The sequence below is a fragment of the Trachypithecus francoisi genome, unplaced genomic scaffold, assembly GCF_009764315.1.
Source record: "Trachypithecus francoisi isolate TF-2019V2 unplaced genomic scaffold, Tfra_2.0 Lachesis_group10, whole genome shotgun sequence".
NCBI classification, from domain to species: domain Eukaryota; kingdom Metazoa; phylum Chordata; class Mammalia; order Primates; family Cercopithecidae; genus Trachypithecus; species Trachypithecus francoisi.
Window position 1 is genome coordinate 124641161 of NW_022681455.1, and position 10797 is coordinate 124651957.

Here is a 10797-nt window from a genome sequence, read left to right on the forward strand (position 1 = left end):
GCATGTGCACGAGCATCTCTGTGTGTATCAGGGTACATCTGAATGTGCTCACACATCTTTGTGTGTCTGTGTGCGCGTGTCCTTAGTTGCCCTGTCCTCGGATTGGCAGACAGGTCCCTCGCCTTCCTTGCCTTTCATCTCCCAGACTTGTGCCAGGCCCTTCTGTCTTCTGCGTACCGCATGTTGCCTCTTGACAGACGGTGGGATGGTGGAAGCTGTCTCATGCCTCTTGTTCTCCGGGCTGATTCTGAAAGCACCAGAGTGGCTTGCAAGCCAATCACTGCAGTCTTGGCAGCCTGCCAGCCCTTCCTGCGGGCAGAGTTCTTTACCACAAGCGTCCCCAGACCCTCAGGCCTGCGGAAACCTGCTGGGCCTTACCGTCTTTGCTTAGCTTTTGGCCTAAAAAGCTAGGATCACCCGTTCGGATCACTCTGGCAGCCTTTCGGATCCGGTGGCACCCTTCCCGGCTGTGTCCCTCAGCCGCACAGGCCGCTGGGAAGACAGGCTCAGGTGACATCCGAGGAGGCTTCGGCTCACCAGAGGAGTTGGTAGATGTCAGTCATCCCCAAGTCACTAGGAACTAGCACTCCTGAGGTGGGTCTCGGAATGGTGTTCAAATCCATTTCACTATTGTGGCCAAGGAGCCCTCCCTCCAGCAAGGCCGCTTATCACATCATGTTACTCTTTAGGCCAAATGTGACCCCTGCCCCTGGGTTTTATTTATCACTAAGGCAGAGTTTCTTAACCTTTTGTGAGTTACAGATCACTGAAATTCTGGTGAAAGCCAGGTGGGCCTCGCCACAGGAGAAACATACGCGGTGCACAGGAGAACACGCACAGAGTGCACAGGAGAACATGCACACACAGTGCACAGGAGAACACGCACACACAGTGCACAGGAGAACACGCACACAACGCACAGGAGAATACACACACAGTGCACAGGAGAATACACACACAGTGCACAGGAGAATACACAGTGCAGAGGAGAACACACAGTGCACAGGAGAACACACACGGTGCACAGGAAAGCACTGCACAGGAGAATACACAGTGCACAGAACACATACACTGCACAGGAGAACACACACTGCACAGGAGAACACGTACAGTGCACAGGAGAACACACAGTGCACAGAACACAGAGTCCACAGGAGAGCACACAGTACACAGCAGAACACACACAGTGCACAGAACACCCGCAGTGCACAGGACACACGCAGTACACGGAACACCCGCAGTGCACAGAACACAGTGCACAGAATACCCGCAGTGCACAGGACACACGCAGTGCACAGGAGAACCTAGTGCACACAGTACACAGCAGACCACACGCAGTGCACGGAACACCCACAGTGCACGAAACACCCGCAGTGCACAGGAGAACCTAGTGCACAGAGCACACACCCCATGCACAGTTTTGTTTTGTTTTGCTTTTGCAATTGCAGGAAGCTCCCTGGCTCCCCACAGCCATTCATAGAGCCCATTCTGTTTGGGATAAAAACAGATCTCCGCCAGCTCACGTGAGGCTAGGCACCAGTTCCTCAAAACATTTTTGGGCAGCTAGCAGCTCATCTCACCAGGTTGAAGCCGCTGCCTGTGAACAGTTGACAGACCCAAAGGCACCCAGAATGTTCTGTGTCAGAGAGCCTTGTCTAACGGGCAGAGCTGGGAGACACCCAGGAAGACCCCCAGCCCATGCCTGTTCTCAGGCCTGAGGTTCATTCTCATTCTCTCCCTCTTCCCTTTCCCCTTCCTCCCTCCTGCCCTCAAATCTGCAAGGCCTCTCCCGGTGGCTGTGTTCTGCCAGGGCCTCCCAGGCTCCAAGATCACTGCCTTCGGGGAGCCCAGGAAGAGCTGCACATCTACTGCCTCTGTGTGGCAGGCGTGTCCAAGACTGCAACTCCTAATTCCCACCTTTCACACCTCATCTCTTTAACCTCTTATGGAAAATTTCAAACGTATGTAAAAGCAGGGAGAAATTGTATAACAAACCTGCAGACCTATCACCCAGCTTCCACAGTCATCAGTGGTTTTCTGTTTTTACGAAACTGTATCTTGGTACTTCTTATAATGCTTCACATTTAGCAGGTCCTCAATGAAGATTGGATGGATGGATGAAAGGAAGATGGATGGATGGATGGACAGATGGACGGACGGACAGACAGATGAATAGTGGAGCATTAATGGAAGGAAGGAAGATGAGTGGATGGATGGATGGTGGAGGGTGGATAGAAGGAAGATGGATATATGAATAGATGGCTGGGTGGATGGAAGGAAGGAAGATGGATGGATGGATGGTGGAGGGTAGAATTGTGTTTTTTGTTTTTGTTTTTGTTTTTGTTTTGAGATGGAGTCTCACTCTGTTGCCCAGGCTGGAGTGCAGTGTCCGGATCTCGGCTCACTGCAAGCTCCGCCTCCTGAGTTTACGCCATTCTCCTGCTTCAGCCTCCTGAGTAGCTGGGACTACAGGCGCCCGCCACCTCGCCCGGCTAGTTTTTTTGTATTTTTTAGTAGAGATGGGGTTTCACCCTGTTAGCCAGGATGGTCTCGATCTCCTGACCTCGTGATCCGCCCATCTCGGCCTCCCAAAGTGCTGGGATTACAGGCTTGAGCCACCGCGCCCAGCCAGGGCAGAGTTTTAATGGAAGGAAGATGGATGGATGGAATGATGGATGGATGGTAGAGGGTGGATAGAAGGAAGAAAGATGGATGAGTAGATGGCTGGGTGAATGGAAGACGGGTGGGTGGATGGATGGATGGTTGAATGGATGGATGGATGGTGGAGGGCAGAGTGTTAATAGAAGGAAGATGAATGTATGGATGGAGGGTAGAGGGTAGGTGGAAGGAAAGGATGGATGGATGGATGGATGGATGGTGGGTATATGGAAGGAAGAGGATGGATGATGGAAGATGGATGGATGGGTGGACAGCTGAATTGATGGTGGAGGATGTTAGGATGGGTGGATGGATGTATTAACATCCCTTCTCCATGCCTCAGTCCCCATCATAAGGAGAAAGAGCCTGTGGTCCCTCTATGATACTGCACTGAACCAAAATTCCCCTCACGTCATGGGTGTTACAAACCTCTCATCATCTGTTTACCTCTCACTCTTACTGTAGAACCTCTAAAAAGTCAGGTGGCTTCTAGCTCCTCACTTTTCCTGAGGGATGGTCTGACCACCCAGTCTTCCATATGTCATCTTTCACACAGTGACAGTGCAGAACAAAAGCAGACAGCAGCCGGATCTGAGGGTGATAAAAGGCTACTCAGTAGGTCCTAGTGTTCTGAACTACATCCTACAGGAAAGTGCTAACTCAGTGCCCAGGTGACATCATCACAAGAGGGACACAGTGCTAAGAGGGCAGGGGCTCAGTCTCGCAGACCTGGTTTCCATCCCACTTGCTCTCAGGAACCCTGGGCAACCACTCTGACCACAGTGGCTTCGTCTGGAAAGAGTCCAGCAGTGTTGGGCTCACAGTAGGTGCACAATAAATTGTCATGAGTACTTTCCGCTGTGTCCCAAATTCAAGGCTGAAGTCAGAGCCTCACCCCTGCCACAGAGCCAGCTCCCCTGAGAGTTCCCCGTCTCAGTCTGAGGCCCAACCTGTGGTTCCGGAGCCCGGGTCCCGTCCCATCTCAGGGGCTACTCTGCTCCATTCCCCCCCATCCCAGACCTAAGTTCCAGCTCTCCTTATCTATTGGAGCCCTGCCATCTGTGGGTCAGATGCTCCCCAGCTCCCTCCATCCCACCCACAGGGTTTCACAAGAGGCCCAACCCTGCACCCTGCTGGGGTTCAGACTTGCGGGGTGCCACTGGAGTCGGGGTACACCTGCTCTGACCTGTTCACGGGCTCCTTTTTCTTTTGAAATGCAGTGTGAGGCACAATGGAGGAAGCTGTAGACTTTATCTCTGGCCAGTGCCCAGTTCAAATCCTGGCCCCACCACTTCCAGCTGAGTGGCCCAGGGCAAGCCACCTACCCTTGCTTTGCCTCAGTTTCCCCATCTTTAAGTGGCAGTAACCATAGTACCGACCCCACAGCCTGCTGAGAGGCTCAAAGCAGACGATGTATATAAAGCAGTTAACTGATGGCTGCCCTGGGAAGCAGACCCGTCCCTGTCATGATAGGCGTTTCTGCATCTGGACTTGGGTGCCACCATCATGCTCGCCTGAATGCGGGTTCTGGGATCTTTCAGCCCTTATTTGGATATTTGAATATTTGTTGGTTTTCTGGCTTCTACTCAGAGTTTCTAAGAGGTGACTAAGTGGATCATTCGTTCCCGGGAGAGGTGGGCATGGCTCCTCTGTACACTGCATTGCACAGAGGCTTGAGGGCCTCCCGACCCCTGATGGCTGAGCACCCCTGTCGTAGTCCTCAGGGAGAGCCCAGGCCACCCGGTTAGCTCTAGACTGGCTCTGCAGGGCCTCAGAATCTGAACTCGCTGTGGTCACTCTGAGGCCTCTCTGTCTCTCTCTTCCTACCCCTCCATCCCTCTGAGGGTTTGACCTTCACTGACCTCCAGATCAAGAACAACCAAGAGTCGCTCCCAAGAGGGCTTCCCTCCTCCTCATCCATTCCGTGTGACCTCAGAAATGGGGGAGTCTCAGTGCTTTGTGCAGGCATTTGCTTATTCTGAGCTCTGAAATTAAGCATGAGGTATACTGAAGATTTAAATTGAGCAAACACCTCTGTGGTTTCCAGTTGGATTCTGAGGCACTTACTGAAATATGAAGTCCATTTTGATCTATTCTTAGAAACAAAAGCTGCCAATGATTTCACCACAGAAAGTCTGCTTCATTTGCGGTTTAGCAGACTTGACAAGAGATTACCCTAGATCTCTTTCTGGCCTTTGTTGGGTTTATTTCCAAATTGCGTTTGCGTTTCCCTCCCGGCTAGTTCTTGATCATTGAGGGAGGGAGAGAGAAACGAGATTCTCTGCTCTGGGCCAGGCATTCTCTGTACACGTTCCTGGTCCCAGCCTCCCTCCTTCCCTAGAGGATCACCACGTCCAACCCTCAAGCTGGAGCGAGTGTTTCTCACTTAGAGATGAGGTGGTGAGCTGGGAGAGGGCTGAGCAGCTGATGAGGGCAGAGCTAGGACTCAGACCGAGGCCCCACCACCATCCAGCTCTCCTTCCACCCCACTGGTCCACCTCCTGACCACACGTGGGGAGACCCACCCAGAGAGGAGAAGGCCAGCAATGGGTAGAACAGAGTGGGCCGCAGGTTTTGGCAAGCCTGGAGGGGAATAGGTCAGAAAGGTAGCCTGGCTGGGCTGAGAGGCTGAGGACAGAGGGTGTTAGGATGCTGACATTCTGGCAAGGGGGCGGGGGTCTGGAAGACCACCCCAGGCTGGGGTGGCTTCTCTAAAACCCGAGCGTGCACAGGGCTGGCCATGTCGGTCCGAGCCCTCGGCTGCCAGGGACAGAAGCTGAGCTCCCGCCAAAGCATAAAATCCCGGCCAGCGAGGGGCAGCCAGACCACGAGAAGACAGGAACCCGGACCTGGCTGTCATGCCGGAAGCAGGCTGTGCACAGCTCCACCGCCACAGAGACAGCCTCCTCTCATGACCCCAGACTCAGCCCGGGCTGTGGCGGGAATGATGGTTGGCCCCATTTGGAGATGGGGCATCTGGCCCTGTGGGGAGAGCAGCCGGAGCAGGTATGTCTCCGGAGCAGTTGAGTAGAACAACTGGTGTCCCCTATTCATGTTGATAAGGGGAGAGGAGTGGCCCAGGCAGTTCCTAGAACGGGGGAGATGGAGTGGGCCGTATCCCACCCAGAAGGAGAGCTTGCTTCTGAAGCTCCTGTGCGTCTGTGACAGGCTTGAACCCCCGGCCTGTTCTCTCAAGTCTGTTGCCATAAATCTGTCTGCATCACCTGGCACATAGGAGAGCCTCGGCAAATATTTTTGGTTCACTGAAGAAAGGCAGCCCTCACTCCTGCTGCTCAGACAGCACCCCCTGAACATGAGTTACTGCCTCCTTGAGAGCTTTTGCAGGAAGGAAGGAGACCAGAGGGCTGCCTTCAAAGATGCCAGAAACCATTTTTATTTAAGCAGCGCTGCTCCAGAGAGAACTGGCCATTTGCAGTCTCCACCCCAGTGTGACTCACGATGCCACCTCTCCTTGCCAGCTCTCACCGAGGCCCCCAGTGACCTCCTAGGGGGTACATCCAGCCAGGTGCCCCCTCAGCAATGGCCAGGAGCCACCGTGGGCCACTCTGCACTTCCCAAATGCTCCCGGCACTGGCACAGATGCACACCTTCTTGGCCGTCCCCACCTGTCCTCCGCCACTCTCGGTCAGCCATTCCTCTCAGCTTCCTGGAGTCCCTTCCTTCTCTAGGGATCTCACCCCCATCTATGTCTCTGCTGTCTCCTAACTACCAATAGCAAGGGCACCAGCGCCCCTGTTTGCCGGGGACAGGCCCTGTCTGGGGCACTGTTGTGGCATCATTGTTAACAGAGCTGCTCTTCACTCTGAAGTGTTCAGTTAGGAGAGTTACTTGCACAGTCCCCTCACTGGCGACGCAGACACCCCATACCTGTGTGTTTCCCCTGGATAGCTCAGCAGCAGCTCAGGCTCAGCACGGCCAAAGCTGAATGCAGATGCCCTCCCTCCAAAACCTGGCCTTCTCCAGCTGTTCCTTCCTGGCGAGGCCACCTCCAGCCGTCCGACTGTGTAACACAGAAGCCTGCGTGCCATCCCTGGGGCTCCCCTCACCCCCACCTCCTACTCCTTCCTGGGCCCCTGCATGGACCACTGGCCTTGTTCCCTTCATTTCCCTGGCCCAGGTTACAAAGTCTCCTTCCTGATCATGTGCAATAACTAACCTCGCAGCTGCTCTGCCCATCTGCCTACGCCATACCCTTGCAGATCCTTCTCCACCCCAGCAGACAGAGTTGTCATTGTGAGATGCAAATCAGGTTCCATCTCTCCTTTCCTTTCCTCCTTTCCGCCATCCCTGTCACCCTCCCTCTCACACACAGCCCCCTCCATGACCTCCCAAGCCTGCTGTGGCCTGACCCTCCCCTCTATACATTTCCAGGCCCTCCTAGCACTCCCCTCCCTCAGTTTGGGACTCCCTGTCCTCCCTCCTTCCTGCCCGGTGCATGCTGCTCCCTCCTCCTGAAATGCTTTCCCCTCCCTGCCTCCCAGGCAGTGCCCACTCTGCCTCCAAATTTCATCCATCATCCTCTCCTCAGGAAGCTTTCCCTGATGGCCTGACCAGGTCACATTCCCCCATTATTTGCTGTCATCTCTGGGACCTCTCCTTCCTGGTAGCTTCTCAGCAAGGCAGTTTCATGTGTGTATCTCCACTAGACTAGAAGCTCTCTGAGGGCAGGGGCCCTGCTTGGCTTCTGGCCTGAGGTGGCTGTAGGGTCTGCAAGATCATCAGGGCCCCCTCCAATCTGACACTTGCAGAGGGGACCCCTGGCCTTGGGCCATGCTGGTTACTTGGGTACACTCCTTGCCCAGGGCTCCACAGCCCCTTAAAGGCAGGGTCTTTCTGGCCACGCCTGGCCCCGGCCTGGCCTCCCCAAGGAGCCCTGCCGCTGGGGGTGCTGTGTGGGAACAGGGCACAGGCCCTCCTTCCCAGAGCCCAGGAGATCTCACTTTCTGCAAGCCCAGCTCCCCCAGGAGTCAGACCCCAGCTGCCCTGCACTGAATGCTGGCTTGCTCTAACTCACTCGGACCCCACCCTGCACTGGGAAGGAGTGTTGCTGTCTCCATTTGACAGGTGAAGACACTGAGGTCCAGAGAGCTGCAGGGGCTAGCCAAGGGCTTGGGCGCTTCCCTTCTCACACTGCTGCCACCACACCTAATCCATCCAGGGAAGTTCCCTTTACACACAAAAGGGAACGGTGAAGCCACACGTGGCCGCCCTTCTCGGGAAACCACTTCCACCTCTCGTGAGCTAAACAGCGAGTCCCTCCTCTAGCTGAGTGGGCTGCCCGGCTGTGAACACAAGGACACCTCCGATTCTGTCCTGTGAATGTTGATATTAGTGGTCCCTTCCTTCAGGGGCTGTGGGGATCTCAAAAGATAAGGCAGGTCTGGAGTCCTGCGCGGTGCGCGCCGCATGGCAAGCTCTTTAGGGACAGTGCAGGGATGCGCTTTGATGCTGAAAATGATTCTCTGGGACAGGTGGATCCCGGTCTGGGTCCTCACAGGTGCTGTGCACCCAGTCGCCGCGAGATGGCGGTGTTGCGCCCCTCCAGCCTCCTCTACTCTGCGCTTGAGCGCTGAATGTTAACATTTCTATAACAGGTGAATCGCTTGAATCCGGGAGGCGGAGGTTGCAGTGAGTCGAGATGGCGCCACTGCACTCCAGCCTGGCGATAGAGCGAGACTAAGTCTCAAAAAAAAAAAAAAATCCTAACAGGTAGCAAACCAAGCCAGGCGTTAAACTTGTACTCAGAGCCTGCACAGCCGCTCACTCCCCCTCGCAGGGATTCAGTAACGATACTCAGAGCCAGAGCAGGCATTTGGGGCTGTCCGAACCAGCTGCCCTTCCTGCTTTCCCAAGCTTCCCCGGGGCTCTTCTGGCTCCCAGTCCGAGCCTCCTGTGGTCAGCGCCTCCTCGCCCAGCCCCGTGGTCAGTCGTCCTTGCCCAGTCGTCGTTTGCGGTAGAGCAGGGGCGTGGTCATTTGCAAATGTCCCAGAGGGCCCCCTCCAGCCACTTCACATGGGTCTCAACTCAGGCCGACTGAGGGCATGACTTTCTGCTTCAGGCATGGAACCCAGATCACAAATCCAAACCCCGCTAAATCTAGAGGCGACGGGTCCCAAACACCAGTCATTTGCTGACCACTGTTGCAGTTTTTTTAATATCACTCCCATCAATAAAAGCTGGATTGTTTTCATTAAGTGGAAGTTGAAAGTAAAAAGTAATGTAAAACCAAAACAGCAGCCGGGCGCGGTGGCTCAAGCCTGTAATCCCAGCACTTTGGGAGGCCGAGACGGGCGAATCACAAGGTCAGGAGATCGAGACCATCCTGGCGAACACGGTGAAACCCTATCACTACTAAAAAAAAAAAAAATACAAAAAAAAAAAAAACTAGCTGGGCAAGGTGGCGGGCGCCTGTAGTCCCAGCTACTTGGGAGGCTGAGGCAGGAGAATGGCGTGAACCCGGGAGGCGGAGCTTGCAGTGAGCTGAGATCCGGCCACTGCACTCCAGCCTGGGCGACAGAGACTCCGTTTCAAAAAAAAAAAAAAAAAATTAAACTTCAGTTAGATATAGTTGCTTTCTCTCTCAAAAAAAATTTGGGCGTGGGAGGATTAATAAATGTTAAGGTTTTTTAAACATATATTAAGAACCAACAGACTTTCTCTTTGAGGACTCAGAAAGTCCTCAAAAGACTTGTGAAGGAGCAAGAATTGGAAGACTTAAATGAGGTTATTGCTTCGTCCAGGAGCCACCCGATTATCACACATCTCACACCCTGGGCAACCAGTGGTAAGCACTGGGACCAGAAGGAGAAGCTACGTGCAGGTGGAAGCCAGACGTTGGCATCCTGGGAGGAGGGGCTTCCCTACGTGACCAGGAGTTGGGGTACCCCAGCAGAACCTGGCCTCTGCTTGGCACAGGGGCGTTGGGGACCAGCCAAATCCTGCAGGCCTTCCAGAGCTCCAAAATACTTTACTTATTAAGCTTTCACTTAAAATCTCATTTGTAACTGCACTGGAAGTGGCCAGTTCACAAATGTGATGCATCAGATATTAGCATGTTGGAACCACCAACCTGTCACCTTGTGGTATGAGGTCATCTCGACTTTGTAAGCCCTCAGCATACCCAGGCTTCTCCCAAAATCTGTGAGTTGGAGCACACACACAGAGACCAGTCTGAAACTCTTGTAATTTGCAGCTTTTTATCTGTATGAATCAGAGTTCCCGCTCATTCCTGTGCAAGCACAGACACAGGCTGGCTTAGAAACCAGCAGCGGACATAAACCTCTGCTGCCCAAGTGTTGCAATCCTCAAAGCAGCCTTGTGGTTGAAAGTGGAGATTTTTACCCACGACCTCAGGATCATGAAGGCACCACCCAATGGTAAAGCAGTCGATTGCCAAACCTCTTCTGAAACGAATGTGAGGTTTTTACAACAGTAATCGGCACTGGCCTTAGTCCCAGGCAGGAGGGCACCTGCCACGGACCCTACACTTGAGAGGCCCTTACGCGTCGCAGACGCACACACAGGGCGGGTTCCCGTGTCCCTGAGATACAGCACTCAGTGCTGGCCCAGACTTAGCGTCCACTCTCGCACAACCACTGCCCAAGCCTCGAAGAAACGTTGTCTGCGTCTCCCGCTTGACAACCTTGAAACAAAGGCCACTGCGTCTAAATGCTGTGAAGGCAGGTAGGTTGTGCATCACCAACAGAGACAGACATTGTACTGTAGCAGAGGCAGGGTCTGGGGGGTGGAAGAGCTGAGGTGAGAGAAGAGGTGCAGTCATTGAGTTGTCTGGTCCTTGCTCTCTGATAGCAGGAGTCCAGGAGCCTCTTGCCTGACAAAGTCCAGCTTCCCATGGAGCAGGTGTAATTTATGAATCACACTCGACTGCATTCAGTTACCCATCCAGACGGTGCCGGCGCATCCATGCGACGCACAGTCACCTCTGACATCTTGCTGACCTTTAGGCACGTAAAAACACAGCTGTACCCAGTTTTTTTCAACTGTATTGTTACAGGACAGAGGCTAGAAAATATTAGAACCCAGAGATGGGCCCTGAGCTGGCATTGTCACTTATGAGCCATGTGGCCGTTACTAAATTTACAGTAAGTAAATGTATCC